Source organism: Ambystoma mexicanum, chromosome 2p (genome assembly GCF_040938575.1).
Source record: "Ambystoma mexicanum isolate Mex_15411 chromosome 2p, UKY_AmexF1_1, whole genome shotgun sequence".
Taxonomy (NCBI): domain Eukaryota; kingdom Metazoa; phylum Chordata; class Amphibia; order Caudata; family Ambystomatidae; genus Ambystoma; species Ambystoma mexicanum.
The window spans coordinates 963920355-963938905 of record NC_090923.1 but is presented as its reverse complement, the minus strand read 5'-3'; positions in this window follow the sequence as shown (position 1 = coordinate 963938905).

The window sequence follows — 18551 nt, the reverse complement described above, 5'->3', positions numbered from 1 at the left end:
TCCGTTTGGCAAGCCGCTTCTCTCTTCTTGCCTGCTCCGGCGGCGAGAGGAACACGCCGGGGTGCGCGTGTCTCCGCACAGCGGCTGGCCGCGGTTCCCGCGTCCTCGTCGTCTCCAGCCCTGAGCCCCGGTCAGCACCCGCGACGGCCGCCACGGCGAACCAAGGTAATGGCTGGCAAAATGAATGGGCAGCTTCGTGGTCCACTGCCACGACTCCACGTTCCCCCATTTCCCCTCGCCTGACGGGACCCACCTCACACCCCCCCCGCCCCTTTGGGTCTTTGCAGACCCCTCGCGGGCACCCCTTTGGCCATTTTTATTTTATTTTTATTTTCATTTTCTTTTCCCATCTCTATTTAAGTGCATTTTTCTTTTCATTTCCATTACATTATCACTTGTCCGCTTAGGCTCCTTTTTTAGGATGCGTCTCTATTTTCCATTTAATTTCTGTTTCATCATCACTTGTCCGCATTTGCTCCTTTCTCAGGATGCGTCTCTTTCCCCCCCGTCATGCTTCCCTCCCGTCATGCTTCCCTTTCCCCTGAATTCCCTCTTCTTCCCCACTTCCCATTTTCCCTTGGTGGTCTCTATTCCTTGCCAAGTTTCCCTCACACCAAAGATCTTCCCATAGCCTGACATGCCATGAATTCCCCCCGCCATGAATTAAACCCCCCCCCCCCTTCTGTTGAAACCCTGGGCTGGCCAAGCTCTCACCGCCTTAGCTGTCCCATCCACAGGTCCCTCCTTCCCCTTCATGCCCACATGTTCGCACAAGCCCCATCCAAATCTACATTCAACCCGCCCAATGGCCTTCCTTCCCAATCATCCTCCCGTTACCCATCGCTTAAAAAGGGGCCCTTCCCAACTCTCCCCCCTGCTCCTCTATGGGACACTTTCCCCTGCATGCCAAGGACTTCCCTCCCAGGCATATCCTGTTTTTTCTGTTCTCCTTAAGCTGTCACTTAAAATTGCCCCATTTCTCTTACCACCCCCCCTCTCCGACCCATAGTCCCAGTCAGTTCCCCTCCCCCCCAACTTTCCCAACCTACTTGCCAAAGCTCCGTTTACTCTCAATCCTTTCATTCCTCCCTCCTACCCCCCTTGTCGTCTTCATTGTTCCTCTCCATTATTCTTTTCCATCGATGCACTTCAAGCCCCTAACCCCCCACCCCTTTAACATGGGCCTCCCCTGAGTCTAATACTCCTGGGCACCGTTCATAATAAACTGATGGCTGTGCAGTTCCCTTGTGGTATCCGCCAGTACTTTTTAATGGGAACACCATGTAACATAGCTGGGCGTGTCTGCAAGGAAAACATGACAATAAATAACACACAATTAAAGGGCGGGTGGGAGGGCAACAATAACGGGAGCCGGCGGAGAAGAGGCCTGCAATCTCTTGCCGGGCCCGTATATAGGGGTCTCCGGCTATGCGTGCTTCCCTTGCGTCGCTGGCTGATGGGGTCACCCACCCCGCCCTCTGGGTGGTAACATGCGTGACCCCTCCCCCGACTCCATTCACCGCCGTGCCCATTGAGAGCGTCGGTACTAAGGGGGGGCCCCTGCCAAGAAGCAATTCTTTGAATGGCGTGGGAGCCCGTCGGTTTGTGTTGGGGCTGTACTGGGAGAAAAAGGTGTTTCGCCGAGATGTCAGCCAGGCAGCAGCCCTGGCAGGTTGAGACGCTGGAGAGAAAAAAGTGATTCCAAGCGTTTTCCTATGGCGTTTATGAGGCAGTGAACTGAAGTGGAATTTTGAATTACAGTTAATGTTTGAATAAGATGCTTTACAGTTGGCTGCCAAGGAAAGGAGATAACATTCATTATTTTAAGCAGCAGCATATGAGAATTTCTGTGCATTGGTATGGTCATGAGATTTGAAGTTATTTGTTGCTTCAATTAATTTAAATGTAAAAGTAATGGTTGTCGGAAAAATATAAAGCATGTTGCACACGTTTTATTTTTAAAGATATGACACCTAAGGAACATTTATTAATGGGGTTTTTGCAACATTCCATTAGTTGTGTTTTCAGAGCTGGAGATTTATATATCACGATGAGTTTAAGTGGAGATTAATAGTTTTTTATACTAACTGTAGCATATGAGTGCATGTGCGAGTATGGGTTGTTAATTTCAGGTAATGTTTACAAACGTGAAAGGAAGTGTATTCCGTGTTGATTAACAGTGAAAGTTAATGCTGAATTAAATTATGAAGTTGCTTATTATTAGACGTGATTTGAAATTTAGAAATGTTTTTTGCACACAATATTTTCTTAAATGATGAAATTTAGTGATTTCATATGGGATGTTTAGAAATGTATCTTTGAAATTCAAATGAGTGCGCTCTTTCGGAATGAGCTTGATCATCATTTCCGCTTAGTGTCTTACATCCCTAGATTTTAGTGCATTTGTATCTGTGCAGAGTGGATATGTATTGAAGTGTATGTTTTTGATGTAGATGGACGTGTTGTTCATGAGGAAGTACCCACATTGTTCGTTTACAATTGATTGTTTTACCTTTTGGACCTACAAATTGATCCTTTTTTACCTTCTTCACATTTGACTTACTTACCTGAGCATGAGGTGGCGGGGTGAGGGGACACACATTGCTATTATCACCTACCTGTTTTCTTTCGAGATATTCTTTTTCATGCATTTTAGGTTTTTTACCAATATTTTCTGCATTGAATTCACCTAAAAGGAGCATGCTTGTCGATAAAGATGAATTATTACTAACTACAAATAAACTTTTTAAGGAGCATTTTTAGAAACTGTGAAGGTGTTTCTACACTCACATTATACTTTTGAAAGTGTTAATGATGGCCCCTGAATGTTACTTTTACATGATGTGAAAAGTGTATAGAGAAATGTGGTTAATTGAATGACACCAGAAAATGGGCAGGGCGTGGGCATTGCACTACGACAGCTTTTGGTTCTGAGTTTACCAGTGAGTTGCTGGTTGCAAATACTGTAGATTAATGGGGATAGTGTTCTCCCATTTGTTTTGTTTGTTTTTGCTGGGCTCACGTAAGTGAGGGGAGGGGGCATTTTAATAAATTACAAGCATTGTTTATGCTGCCAGCAGTAGAAGAAATGTAAATTGTAAATGTCTCTTCGTGCAGATTTCTAAATACCAGTTTAATTAAAGGTATGTTTTCCTCCTTCCTAAAATAACATTTCAACTACGTTTTCAAATGACAACATCAAAAGTATTCAGCAGTTGGCAGCATTGTCCAGTACAAATTGATTGTATCCCCCCGACGTACTCGTCGGTAAGTTCCTTCTTTGATTATTCTCTTTATTTTTCGAAATTTGCATATGTTTTGCAATCAGCAATAACGCGCATTCACATTTATAATATACAATGCGCACTGACGAACTGTTGATCAAACGGTCAGATTGCCCACAAGCTGTTCACTCGCGAACAATTGTTATACAAACAAATCGTAAACATCTGTTTATGAAACATGTATGAAGTATTTGGAGGGAGTGTTGAGTGCGTGTACATGTTGTGGCGTGACATGCGGGAGTATTGGTTGTAGTAGTATGTGCGTGTTTAGGAAGTAGCACGCATGGAATTATAGGTTTTTGTATTTGTATTTATTGTGTTTTATATGGCATCTTTGTCCAAAGCGCTTTACATAGGACAGTCAACAATATAATGGGCCTCATTACGACCCAGGCGTTAAGGGGTAACGCCTATTCTGATTTTAACGGCTGCTCTTAGCAGCCGTTAAAATCCATGGCGCTAACCTGCCATGATGCTAATTACGCCACCGTAATTTACGGTGGCGTAATTAGCGCCTTCCCCACTCCCATTATGCCCTATGGGGCAAAAATGGGAATGGGGAAGGGAAAATGGGAAATGGGGATTTACCGCCCCACTCACCTTGGAATGGGGCGGTAAATCCGTTATTTTAGATGTGAGGGTTTGTTTACAGGAGCCCTGATTGGTGAGCTGAGGAGTGCAGCCCCTGCCTTCTGACACCCACAAGCAGCTAACTATCTATTGCCTTTTGGCTGCTGGGTGACAGGTGGGTGAAGAAAGAGCAGGACCTTAGCTCTCCATCTCCAGTCAAGCAGCCAGCTGCTGTAACTAGCGTCACTGGCAGGGGAGGGCACAGGTGCCTGACAAGCGGCAGCAAGTTTAGGATTAGAGGCTGCTGTCCTATCTGCCGATTCTGTTACTCTTGCTCGGCTCGCATGCTCTGAAACCAGCAGCTGGGTAGTGCACACTCAGGGCCAGCAAACCCAATGTTCCTGCTGTCACATGTTGTTACGAAGTACAACTCATGCAGGAAGTGTGAGCGGCAGGGAGCGCCAATCCTTGCCAAAGAGCCCCCTGACACAAGCCTCCTTTTTACCTGGGTAGGCGCATGGCAGCTGTGGGTCTTGAGAGCTGTGCCACTGTTGCCAGCCAGTTCCCACAAGGTTCATTTGCAGCTGCTACTTCTGTGGCCCACTGGCAGTCTGAAGAACGAGGGCCACAGCCACTGAGGTATAGGGCAGCCAGCAGTCAGTATTCCTTGAAACCATCATGACATTGACTGTCAAAGAGCTATAGACCATTAGTTGTTGGAACATCATGCTGTGTTGCTGCATATTCAGCTATGATACGAGCCAGTATGTTATTTGAAAGACTAGTTTTTGGATGATCAGACACTGGAACTATGCTGTTTTGTGCACACACCCATTAACAAAAACAATACATTAATCCGTGGAAAGGTCTAATACAGTGCACACACCCACTTATCCATACTCGGAGACGGAGCAACAGATGTCAGGTTTAAAGAAATCATTAAATAAGGTTCTGCAAACCTGAAGTGTACACTCATTTTTCAGCATTGGAGTGCATGAATAGGTTGTAGATTCACTGCAGGAATGCAGTATTTTTTCCCTCCCTTATAAAATGTCAAGCATCCTCAGAAAGAATTAAGTGGAACGCTACGGGATTGGAATGTCATACCATAATGCTCATGTTCAAATTTTGAAATGTTTTTACAGTCAATGCGAATTTTGATAAACCTGTCTTAGATGATGTTGTTCTATTTTAGCGCTATTTATTTATTTGATTTAATGTGATATCGTTTTATATAAAAATAGAATTTTACACATAAATCTGAATACAATCGATAACAAAAAGAAATTGGGAATATTTTTGCATAAATCGATAAAATAAATAGAATTAAACATAATATACATAAAACATAAACTCAATTATTATCAAAAGACCAAACAAAGTTCAGCAAATGAATAGAACCAAGATTACCTAATCAGAATAAATAACAACAAGGTGGTATATCCAATTTTCAGTCAATTTTGTATTTCATCTGATCATACAGCTTCCACTCCAAAGAATTAGTTGAGAAGTTAATCATATTGATGGACTGTGCTCACAAATTACTCCAAGCAGTTAATTATCAGCCTTCATACAATCCTTCACAGATTCATGATAGCTATTGCTATCCGTCAATGGTCATAGCTAGTATTACCTCCAGTGCTAATACTTGTCTAGATTTTAAATCCACTCTATCATTGATGTTAACAAGATGCCACTTCTATATTCATAATTTTATCTATGTCAGTCCATACTCTAAAGAGGGCTATATGCAAAATAGGATTAAGAGTAGTGAGACACGGATACCAGAACTCAGTGTCCATGATACCAGAACTCGGTGTCCATGATACCAGAACTCGGTGTCCATGATATGATCCATACGATGTACGTATTATCCATAATTTTTGATATAACTAGTGCCCATTTTTGGGCAAAGAGTTAGAATATGTCTCACCGTTTCTGGCTCAGCACGATTCTTGATACGTAACAACAGTATGAAACGCCTCAGGACCTCTGAGGGCCATACATTTAAGTACATTTGGGCCTTTTTAAATGTATGTATTACATGCAACACAAACCCATAGCTCTTTAAGTTCTCCAAATGCACATAATTATTATGCCAATCCCACAGATTTAAACGCTTACGTAGGTGGTATTTCATATATTCGTGGTTATGTTCCCATGGAGGATTCCATCATATTGTCTCAAACAGATTTTCCATATCTGCTGCAAGTTTGGATTGCGTTCACACAACAGCAATGAGTTTGAGGCGTTAGTCCAGATGTTGACAAATAATTCTGCCCTTTTTCCCAATACTATTGACCTCAGGGAGAAGATCCCCAACTCCAACCTAAGGATGGCCATGGCCGTTAGTTGCACCGCCTTAACTTTCCGTGCTTCTATGCATGTATCATAGTTACCCTTGCTGTCAAATTCCACTCCAATATATTATATTAATGCATACAAGGCCGTGCGACCTTGCCAGATGTATATAAAATGAGTTCCGTCTTGTTGTGATTAATTACTAACTCATTTAATTCTGCGTACCGCCAGAGCTGCTCTGCAGATCTAAGCAGCCCGCAGATCTAAGCAGCCTGCTGAAAGTGTCATCGAAGATCACAAGATCGTCCGCATAGGCCATTAAAACGCAATGGCATGTGCCAATTTTGGGAGGACAATTATGAACTCCCGTAATATATTCAGGAACATCTGAAACAAAGAGGTTGTAGAGCAGGGGAGCAGTGACACAACCCTGCTTTACACCTGTGTTTTGTTTGATTAGCCTAGTCATGTTGCCTCTGTGGTCTAATTTCAGTTGGACATGAGTGTTAGTATGGAGGAGCTTTAAATAGTGAAGTAAGGCTTCTGAGCAATTCATTGCTTTTAGTTTGTGCCACAATTTTTCTCTATTTACTACATCGAATGCCGTCCTGAAGTCGACGTATAGAGCATAGAGTGGCGGACTCTTCGGTTGCATTGCTTTGTTCCTCAATAACTCCATTATTAACAAATTGTGAGACGTGGAGTACTCTCTCCTAAAACCGTATTGAAAGCGATCAAGGACCCCGGCTTTGTCTGCCCATGATTGGAGTTCTTCCAATGACAGAGAGGCGAACATTTTGCCAGTACAGTCTAGCATGGACAGTAAACGGTAACTTCCAGGGTCTGTTCTATTGCCTTTTTTAAAGACTGGGACTAAAACAGCAGTCTGCCATGTTTCTGGGATCCTTCCCTCTATCAATACTTTGTCAAACAATATTTTCAGTAGACTTGTCCAGAATTGAGGATTAATATTCATGACAACGTTAGGTAGCCCATTGGGTCCTGGATCCTGGGATTATTTTAAATTACTAATTTTATTGAGAAGATCTTCAATAGTGACCGTGAATGGGGGATGACTTGTTTAATGCTGTTCACTACGGTCTCAGGTAAAATCACTATGCCATTGCGGCCTTCCAGAAATGTAACCCACACATGGGCACCAATGGGGTTCATCATAGGAGTCCCCTAGCCATGCCCATATATTACGGGTATTTCTGGTGCAAAGTGTTTTAACCGTACGCTGCCATAGTTCTAATTTGTTTGAACTTTTCCAGAGTTCTATCCATTATTTTCAAGCTTCCTAATGCTATTAAGGATTAGGATCAGTGAGTGCCCAGTTGCTCTGAGTTTACGGATGTCCCCTCTGAGCTTACGCTTGGCATCTCTCATTTCGTTGTCATGCGTGACGTCACTCTATTGGTAGCATGTTCACCAGAGAAGGTGCATATCCACCTTTTTATTTCCTCTATTGGCATAAGTTTAAACATGCATGCATAATTCATGTCCCATTCACCAATAGCATTAGCAGCCTTTTTGATATTATTTTCAGACCACGTTACCCGATTGGCTGAGTGATTTACAAGGAGATTGCCGGTATTAATCACTTCAGGGGAGTGGTTGATTGTACCTATGTTCATAATTAAAGGATCATGGGCACTCCATTTATTTTCAACGATTTCCATATCACTTACAATGGATGCCACCTCACCACTGGTAAATATATAATCTAATGTACTCCTGGAAGTTCCACTCCTACAAGTGCACTTACCAGGCCTATAACTGTGAGTACGCCAATGATAATTTCAAGTTCCCAACAATTAAAGAAACTTGCCCAGCAATCTCCCTCCATTTAATCTATTTTATGTTCCATAATGCAATTGGGATAGAGTGATACATTGTTAGCAGTGCCACAACCTCCCCTTTAATATGACAATTGAGGTCACCAGCCAGAATTATGAACTGACTTTGGCCCAAAACATCACGTTGTGCATCCTGTATCAATTCTCTATGGTTTGCCCCCGGCGGATTATAGACATTAACTAACAGCATTTTTTCCCAAACCTGTTTTACCATAATGTTGATTTCCACAGCACTGATATAATCTAAATCTTCATAGATCGTTATGATCGTTCAACTTGCTATTGAATTGGCAGCCCCCCATAAGGCCGTCCGTTTGGGATATGGAATAGAGTATACCCATCCATTGCAATTGGTGACAACAACCATGTCTCTTGTAATAGAAGGAAAGTATGCTTGACTATAAAAGATTGCGACCCATTTGTGGTTAATAAATGTTTAAACCCCCGTGTGTTCCATGTTAACAATTAAATCGCAGGGTTTCTGCAACACCAGTGGCAATGAGCCTGCTAACCATTTCAAAGTCATTTGAATGTCACTCATTTGTACAATCTTCCCAATCTGGAGTGCAGGCTTACCACTCTTATTGATGTTGTTCTGTACTATGGGGTTCATTGGCAATGCAAGATCCTCTTCTGGATTGACATCCACCCCTAGATCTATTTGCATTAGGCTGCTCTTGTGGTTCCGAATCAATTGTGCATACCTGCATTGTAATGCTGTTATATTGGGATTGTAAGCCGTTAAAGGTGCCACAAAAGTAAAGTCCTCGGATAGTATTACTCGCAATTGGGGTATGAGGTGTACTTTGTATTACTAGCAATTGGGGTATGAGGTGTAATTTTGTTAACGCCTCCGTTCTTGTCAGCCATTTGTCTCATTTTTTTAATTCAAATTCTTTATTATACATATTTTACTCTCCTTGATCTTGTCCACACTGGATGATTCGAGGGCTTCTGCTGCCAATGGGGAGCACTCTTGTACTTGCAGCTTTGATCTCCTACGAGGAGTAGAATATTTGTTTCCATCAATAGAGGTACATTGAGTGGTGTCTGAGTCTTAATCATTGGTTAGGAGTGAGATCTCATTTGGCTTTTCTTGTAATATCCAGTCAGTCAAAGTCCCTGGGCCTGGTGTTTTTTGGCTTTTCGCGCTCTTCCGCGCTCTGCCGCGCTTTTTGAGATCTTATAGGTGGAATATCTGTTGCCGGTAGTGGGGAAGCTATTACAACCATTACTTTCTTGGCTGTGGCAAGTCTAGCCATTCATCGCTGGTTCTTGGAAAAGAAAATAGCTGGGTTATCCGTGGAGACTAAGGGCCCCATTCATAGAAACTGGTGCAGGAGCAACGCAAGCGCAGCATCTGTGCGCAACCTGTATTAATGGATTTCCCCAAGCCATTACCAGCTGTGACACAAGTTACGCCCCCAACACCGCCCCCAACACTGCCCCTTGCGCAGGAAAAACCCTGTTAAATTTAAGGCCTGCGCTATCCGTGGCCCAACACACAACCCCCCTCCATCATAATTGCGTGGAAAATCAGAGCGAAAAGGGCCTTGCGCAACTCTGCGAAATCGCGTACCCCGCTCGCGCCAGCCAAATCGTGTGAAAAGGGCCTAGCGTACCCGTGTGAACTTGCGTACCCGTGTGAACTTGCGTACCCCACTTGCATACCCCGCTCGCACCAGCCAAATCGCTTGAAAAGTCCCTCGCGAACTTGCGTACCCCGATCGCACAAGCCAAATTGCGTGAAAAGGACCTACCGTACCCCCGTGAACTTGCATACCCCTGCAAACTCACATATCCCCGCAAACTCGCGTACCCCGCTCGCACCAGTCAAATCGCGTGAAACGTGCTGTGTGTGCTGCCATCAGCCGCAAACACTCCCCGCAGGCAGCCCACACTACAAGGGACCCCCCCAAAACCGGTGACCATACCCCGCAGGCAGCCCACACCACATGGGAGACTGCAACACCTATGAACATACCCCGCAGGCAGCCCTGCAACACCCATGAACATTCCCCGCAGGCAGCCCTGCAACACCCATGAACATCCCCCTCAGGCAGCCCACACCACAAGGGACCCCCCCCAACACCTGTGACCATACCCCGCAGTCAGCCCACGCTACATGGGACCCTGCAATACCCGTGACCATACCCCTTAGGCGGCCCACACCACAAGGGACCCCACAACACCCATGACCATACCCCGCAGGCAGCCCACACCACATAGGACCCCCCAACACCTGTGACCATACGGCAGACATATGCAGAAGCCCGCCAAAGGACAACGAACAAAGGAACCAAACCTGTTTTGGTGCACAGAGTAAAACACGAGAAAGACCTTTACTTTAAGTAATGGCGAATAAACCTGATCGGAACCAAATAAAAATAAAAGGGGTCCAGCAGGTTGGTGTTCGAGGCTACCACCTCTAGCCTCAATGGTACCAAAGACTGCGGTAGAATAAAAATGGTAGATACCACTTCCACCAGCCAAATCTTAGAGAAAGGGGAACATAAAAATGTCCCATGAGATTTAGACAAAAAGGGATAACTATTAACCCTTCCAGTACTCAATTGGAAGATAGGGTGTACTGGGTCTGTAGATTTAAAAAGACTAGTAAAGTCAATGGTAACTTTACATGTTCTGGGAGACAGTAGTCAGTCCCAGAAAATGAAGTTTAAAGTGGGATGTCTGAAAAAGACTAAAGGTGCTGTGTGACACACAGCAAAAAGATAATGCCTACAGGGTGGGTGAGATCCCATAGTCCATGAGCAAAAAATGTACAACACACAACAAAACACATGTAAGAGTGGGGAAAAAAGGCTCACACTCTTACCAGGTGAAAAAATTAACCCCCAGAAATCCAGCAAAACTGTTGAGGGACTCTAACGGTAAGGGAAATTAGCCATTCTGGAGAATTCTCCCTAACATCCGGCAACGCGGTGGCCGTGCGACGCTGGAGATTCGAATACTGTGTGGGAGAATTCCATGTCTGCCATTGCACAGCAACAGGGGGCATCATGTGAGTTGATGGCTCAGGGCATTGAAATGGTGGCCAATTTCTTTCTCCCCCCCGAAAGGCAGGTGGGGCTCCAGCAGCAGGCAACGCAGTTCACGTGCCGCTCACACAGTCTGGACATGTTGGCCTCGAACAGGGACCAATGGGCTGAACTGGAGGCTCTGTGCACAGCCATTGCTGCTGAGGCAGAGGCCCACAGGGATGCCCTGTGGGAAGAGAACACCTCCCTCAGAACTACTCTGGCTACACTTTTGATGGGCCAAAGTAGGCGAGCGGAAGAGCAGATGGAGCAGCTGAGACACAACATCTCTACTGAACTCCAGGCATCCCGTGAGGAGATCCGTGTGTCACGTGAGGCCTTGCAGACGGAACTCCATGCTACACGTGAGGTGCTGCATGGGGACCGCCGGACCATCATCCTGCAGAACCAGACCTTTCAGACCTGCATGCTTGCTGCCATGGAGGAGCATTCCATCATTGCTATGCTGTGCATTTCTTCTTTAATTACACATTTTACTAGGGATGTAATGGACCTTTCCATATACTTCTAGTTGTTACATTTTAGTTGGACGATCTCATGGCCACAGTAGGCTACATAGACTTAGCTGTCACTGGCACCCCCTACCAGTGGCCAATCCTAATTTTCATTAAGCAGTATGTTAACTTTTTTACGTGGACAAAGGACAAGCAATATTAATACTGTGAGGGTTATCAGGTAACTAAGATTAATAAAAGCCTGCAAGATATTCCCTTTGTTTGACAGGTTTGGAGTATGGCTCACAGCTGGGGTCCCAGAAATTACACCATAACACATTCTGGGGTACATCTCCACTTAATACTCCGCTCGTTTCAGTTGGTAGGAGGTTTCACATCATCAACCACGTCATATTCTACCACATGTTCCAATGCAAAGTGACAGTTGATTTGTCAAAATTGAAGTCTAGGCATAGCATTTATTATGGTCTCCCATTTTCCATTGTTCACAAGATGCAATGAGTCCAGCACACAGCCCATCTACCTCTTGGCCCCATGAAATATAACCCCATTACTACAGCCCTCTCCATCCTCCATTGTCTAAAAGTTTAAGTATATTGTGTTTAAATGTTTCTGCATAGCACAAAAAGCCTTCACCATCCATGTCGTACCTTTTATCCATTTGCACATACCTCTCCACCGTCTGCCGTACACGTACTGTTGTCTCCACAGACCTTCCAGTTCCCAACCAACCTTGCCTCCCAAAATAGGAGCTACATACATCCACAAAACCTTTTTTCTCATTTCAGTATTGAAAACTCTTTCACACACAGTGCCATATCTGAACTTTTCACCAGTTTTATATTTTCAGACTTCTAAAATGTGCATCTCCAGGCAGATAAATGTACTGTGCAATACAGAACATTTTTGAAGATGTGCTAAGCGAATTGTAATAACATAATTACAAATATATATTTGAATTTACCTGTAAAATCCCATTTAAAATACAAATTAATAAAATCCACTATAAAATAAGAGTTCCTAGTTGGATTACTCTAATTCAGGCTAATTCAGGATAATTTGAGAAACAATTATAAAAATGATGCTATCCCTTGTCCTACTGCCCACAGACTCAATACTTCTTTACCTACCGAAGGCTCTAGAGTTGTATCTACTAGCAGGTTAACGCCATTATAGTATGAATGCCATTGTGAATAATATATGAAGAAAGTAGTGAGATTTTGGTAAACTGTTGGCTCATTCAGTTTACTTTTTTCCTTGAAGCCTTGACTTGTGACGCCATATATTTTCCTCATAATTCCCCATGATATGGATGAAACCTCACACACCTCCAAACTTCCAAAGAATGTTACATGTTCATTCCTGATCTCAAACAAGTTCCTTCATATACTGAAATAAAAAGTAAATACCTACCAGACACTTCGATGCTGGAAGCTTTTCTACGAATTACATGTTTTTCTTGCTTTGAGGCACCCAGGGGATAGATGCTTGTGGTTTTATAGTTCATGATGTCCTGCATTTTAGTAGGATCCATCCTCTAAAGAAAAAAAACATAAGTAGGTGCAAAGCAGTCAATGGATAATTTTCTGTAGTCTGTGATTGTGTATGTAATAATTATAAGGAAATGAAAGGGTTAGCAATGATAGTTCAACTAATTGGACATTGTTGGATCAATTTAAGAATAAAAAGAAAAACATGGAATAAGAAAGTAACAGAGCATTTGATCCCTCTAAAAACTCAGTTGCAAATTGTCAGGACAACTGCATGCTTTTAGAAGCTTGAAAACAAAGGACGAGTAGGAAAGCCTGTGCATTTTTATGCAAAAGCCAACTGTAAAGGGAAATGGTAGCATGCAAGAAATGATCAAAATCATTGCCATGGACGTGGGCCAATGTGAATCTACCCACACACTTGGCTGTTTTCGTGGATACGTTTTTTTGTTTTGGCCAAATTGAAAAGAAAACTGACCCGAAGCTGGTGTTACTGGTGGCAACCAGTATTTGTCTGTCGCTGGTAAATGATGCTTTAGCTTCACATTTTTTTCTTGACTCAAAGCACTAGAATGTGGAGACTAAACTGTAAGATTTGGGAATGTATGTACCTAGTTTGGTGCAAGTGGATGATTGGCAAAGGTTATGTTATACTTCTCAGAATTATGGTTAAGATACAGTAAAATGGCTTGAAATCCTACTACTGTTTTAGGCTACATGTCTTAACTTACAAAATCTGGAAATGTCCTGCAGGGGTGGAGCTTAACACAATAGGCTATATTTATCAGGGTCAAACAAGAACCAAAATGAGGTTGAAGAGCTGCAAATTAAAACTTTCCTCATTTGCTTTACTAGTAACAATGATTCCCAGCCGGATGAAAGGGAATTTCATGCTGGAGAACAATGTGCTCCTGCAGGCAGCTGCTTAAATAATAACACGCGCAGGGCTGAATCATTTTCATTAGCAGCAACTGGAGCGCTGCATCTGAAGGCAATCTGCCTCATTGTGAAAGTGAAAATAGTGCAGGTCTATAGGATTTATGGGATCCAAGTACTGGGACTGCTCAATTTATTTTATTTTATTTATTTTATTTATTTGCATTTGTTAAGCGCGCTTGCAGCCCGTAAGGCATCGAGGCGCTGTTACAGAGGATACGCAAACTTAGGATTACAGACAGGTGCCAGGAGGGCTCTTAGTTACAGATTGGTAGGCATATATGCAGTGGACGATACAGGTTCAGGTTAAACAAAGAGTCTGGTTTTCATAGCCTTACGGAAGGCTGGTGGGATTGAATGAGTCTTAGGTGAGGTGGCAGAGCGTTCCAGTGCGTGGCTGCTAGGGTGGGGAAGCTGGAGCCACCAGCGCGCACTTTCCGAGTAATAGGCGTGACGATTGTGTTGGCATAAGGGGACCTGAGAGGTCTCGTGGCGGTGTGCCTAGTAATTCTGTTGGTCAGGTAAGGAGGGGCAAGTTCGTGAAGGCATTTGTGTGTGAGAGCAAGAGTTTTAAAAACAATTCTCTCTTTGACAGGGAGCCAGTGTGCTTGCCTTCTGATTTCGGAGATATGGTTTCTTCTAGAGGTGCCGGTAGCTGCCCTTAGCGCATTGTTCTGGGCTAGCTGCAATTTGGCCAGGTTTTTGCTGGATGTCCCCACGAGAAGGGCATTACAGTAGTCAAGTCTTGACCCGATAATTGCCCTGGCAATCGTGAGGCAGTTTTGACGGGCCAAGAAGGGCCTGGCTGCATTGAGGACTTTGGAGTAGTAGGCTGAGGATGCAGCGATAGCATTGACCTGTTTATCCATGGACAGGTCGGAGTCAAGGTAGACTCCGAGTGTCTTAACATGGTTCGAGACCTTGATTTGAATGTTATCAATGGAGAAGGAGGCGTACTGATCTCCGAGGTTACCCAGAGTGAAGGGTGACCCAATGAGGAGGAGTTCGGGCTTCTCCGCCATCCAGGATTGGATGGTAGTGTAGATAGAGGTGAGGGTGTTGGAATCTGCTAGGTAGTCTCCCGTGAGTGGGATCAGTACCTGCGTATCGTCAGCATAGTTGGTATAAGAAATACCAAGGGCATCCAAGATGCTAAACAGGGGCCTTGTAAAGAGGTTATAGAGTGTTGGGGCGATACAAGATCCCTGGGGGACACCGCAGGTGAGGAGGCTAGGGGTGGCGGCGGCAGCTTCAGAAAAGACTTTCATGGCCCTTTCTTGGAGAAAGGAGGTGATCCACTGGCAGGCTTTCGGGGAGAAGTTGGCTTGGGTGGCTAGGTGGTGACACAAGGTGTTGTGGTCAACCAGATTGAACGCTGCAGAAAGATCCAGGAGCAGAAGGAGGGCAGGTTTGCCTACATCTCTGAGGTCATCCATTTGGTTCTTTAGATCTAGGAGGGCCGTTTCAGTGCCATGTCGGGGGCGGAACCCAGATTGCCACAGGCCGAGGAGACGGTTGTCCTCTAAGAACTTTTGGACCTGCAGGTAGGCTGCTTTGTCCAAGATTTTGAGCAGGAATGGTACAGTTGTGATGGGCCTGTAGTTCCCCGGGACGGTTGGGTCGAGTGAGGGTTTCTTGAGGAGTGGGCGTACCCACGCTTCCTTGAGTCCTGATGGGACATGGCCTGATTGGAAGGAGGAGTTGATAAAGGCTGTAAGGAAGGGGGCGAGAGTATGTGCGGAGTCTTTGATGAGGCTGGCTGGGCAGGCATCGCCTTTACAATTGGAGGGTTTGATAGAGTTGAGCAGGGTGATGACCTCTTGCTCAGTGATGTCTTTAAATTCGAACATCGGGGATGATGTGGACTTGATGGGTGGCTTGGCGTGGATGTTCGCTATAATATGAGAAAGGGCTTTTTGGTGGCCACAAATTTTTGTTTGGAGGGTGTTGAGCTTCTTTAGCATGGCAGGTTGAATGCTGTTGCACCACTTGTCATCTTTGATAACTGAGGAGGGGGGGGGGCAGATGGTTTTTCAAGTTCCCTGAAGATTGTGAATAGTTCCTTAGATCCTGACTTGGCGTCGGAGATCCTGGCGTTGAAAGAGGCGGCCTTTGCCAGTGTGATGTTAGTCTTGTAGGATTTGGAGATGGCATTTGAGTTTCTGCTTAGTGGCTTCAGAAGGGTTTGCTTTCCAGGAGGATAGTGCAATCCTCTTTTGCGCACGTTGGTCAAGGAGTTCTTTGGAGAACCAAGAGTTAACATGTTTGGCTTTCTTAGCTTTTTTGAGAGTCAGGGGGGCTATGGCGTCCACGGCTGACGTGATGACATCCTTGAAGGTGTCAGCTAGGGTGTCAGGGTTATTGGATGAAGGTGCCTGAAGGGCTGGGTTAAGGAGGTAGGGTGCTAGGTTCTCGACTGTGAGGAGGCGTGAGCTCCTGACGTAAGTGGCGAGGCATGGTGATGGGGGAGAGAGAGCCACTTTTCTGGTTCCGAGGTTGAATTGGATGTAATGATGGTCAGACCAGGGGATAGGGGTATTGGCTGTGATGAGAAGGGAGCAGTTGTGATGACTGATCCAGTCAAGGGTGCGCCCTTTGATGTGCGTGGGGTCAGAAATGGAGTGCACAAAGCCGATGATGGAGAGTGCCTTCTTGAGGTGTTTCGCTGGGGAGTCTTTAGGGTCATTCAGCCCTAGGTTGAGGTCACCAAGGAGTAGAACCTGAGAGGTCTTTTTGATGTTGTGAGACAATGCAGGGATAAGGGTGTCATGGAGGTCCATACATGGGCCAGGGGGTCTGTATACAATGTGCATGGATATGGTGCAGTTGGGCGAGACATTGATTTTTAGCGGGAGGTAGTCACTGTTGCTATCAAGGATGCCTTCAGCTACTCTGATGGTAAGGGTGTCCCTTGCGATGAGGGCAACGCCTCCACCTCTCTGAGAGGTGCGGTCTTTCCTGAAAATGGAATATCCAGGTGGGATGGCGAGTGATAAGAGTGGGCCTGAGCTTTCATTCAGCCAGGTTTCAGTAAGGATGAGGAGGTCGAGCTTGTTGTTTATGATCAGGTCGTTGATGTCAAGGGCGTGAGCTGGTATGGAGCGGGCATTAAGCAGGGCGCAGCTTAGCATGTAGTCGTGGGGAGGCGTGGGGATAGGTGGGCTGGTGGGTGAAGATGGAGGATCAGAAGTACTAGGTGGTGTGGTCATGGGGGCGGCAACAGTAGGATGAATAGGCACAGAAACATCATTGAGCTGTACAATATCACGTGTGGTCATGGGGGCGGCAACAGTAGGATGAATAGGCACAGAAACATCATTGAGCTGTACAATATCACGTGTGGTCATGGGGCGGCAACAGTAGGATGAATAGGCACAGAAACATCATTGAGCTGTACAATATCAAGTGTGGTCATGGGGGCGGCAACAGTAGGATGAATAGGCACAGAAACATCATTGAGCTGTACAATATCACGTGTGGTCATGGGGGCGGCAACAGTAGGATGAATAGGCACAGAAACATCATTGAGCTGTACAATATCATGTGTGGTCATGGGGGCGGCAACAGTAGGATGAATAGGCACAGAAACATTGAGCTGTACAATATCACGTGTGGTCATGGGGGCGGCAACAGTATGCGCTACAGGCAAGGGTGCAGTAGGACTGAAGGGCGAAGGTTGAGGGGCAAAGTTAGAGTTCATAGTCGGGTTGGTGGTTGTGAAGTAATGTTTGTTGACAGGACCCTTGATGATGAACTGTCGTGCCGTGGCAGAGCATGTGTAAGCTGGTCGCTGGCTTCTTGTGCCCAACCTAACATTTCGGTAACCCAAGGTAGGGATAGAACTGATGGGGTTGGTGGGCTGAGTGCGGGACCGTAGTCGTGCATTCCTGCTGTGGTACAGTAGAGGGCGTGTGTTTGCTAGTAAGGTAGGCGCACATGAAGGTTGTAGCATGGGGGCATTAATGCTAATGGCCTTACCTTGTACTGGTTTAACAAGGCGTGGGGGTGCCAGCTGCGCCATCGAGCAGCGGAGAGCTGCAGAGAGAGAATGCGGCCTTGTCCTTTGGCCTTCTCCGGCTGGCGGCTTCGCCTGGCGGCGGTTCTCCTCAAAGCGGGAGAGGAGGGGCTGCGGGCTCCTACACGCGAGTCACGTGACTCGGCTCCGGCAGTCGTGTTGCCTGTTGCCATGGTGCACAGACGGTGGATGTGTATTCCAGCTGGGGGCTCGTGATCAGCAATGGCGGCATGGGCAGGAGGGGCTCGTCCTCGTGGAGGGACTCGTCCTTCTTCGTGGCTGCAGGGGGATGTCTGAGAAGTTCTCACTCGCAGCGGAGCTGCAGAGAGAGAATGCGGCCTTGTCCTTTGGCCTTCTCCGGCTGGCGGCTTCGCCTGGCGGCGGTTCTCCTCTCCCTTTAAAGCGGGAGAGGAGGGGCTGCGGGCTCCTACACGCGAGTCACGTGCTTCTGCGTGTATTTGTACCGTAAACAAGCTTCGGAGCAGCTACAGTGTCTACAATTCCAACAACAGGCTGTCCTGATGCTGCCTGGAAATTGAAAAAAATTGGAATACTGGCACTTTCATGACAAACACTGGCATC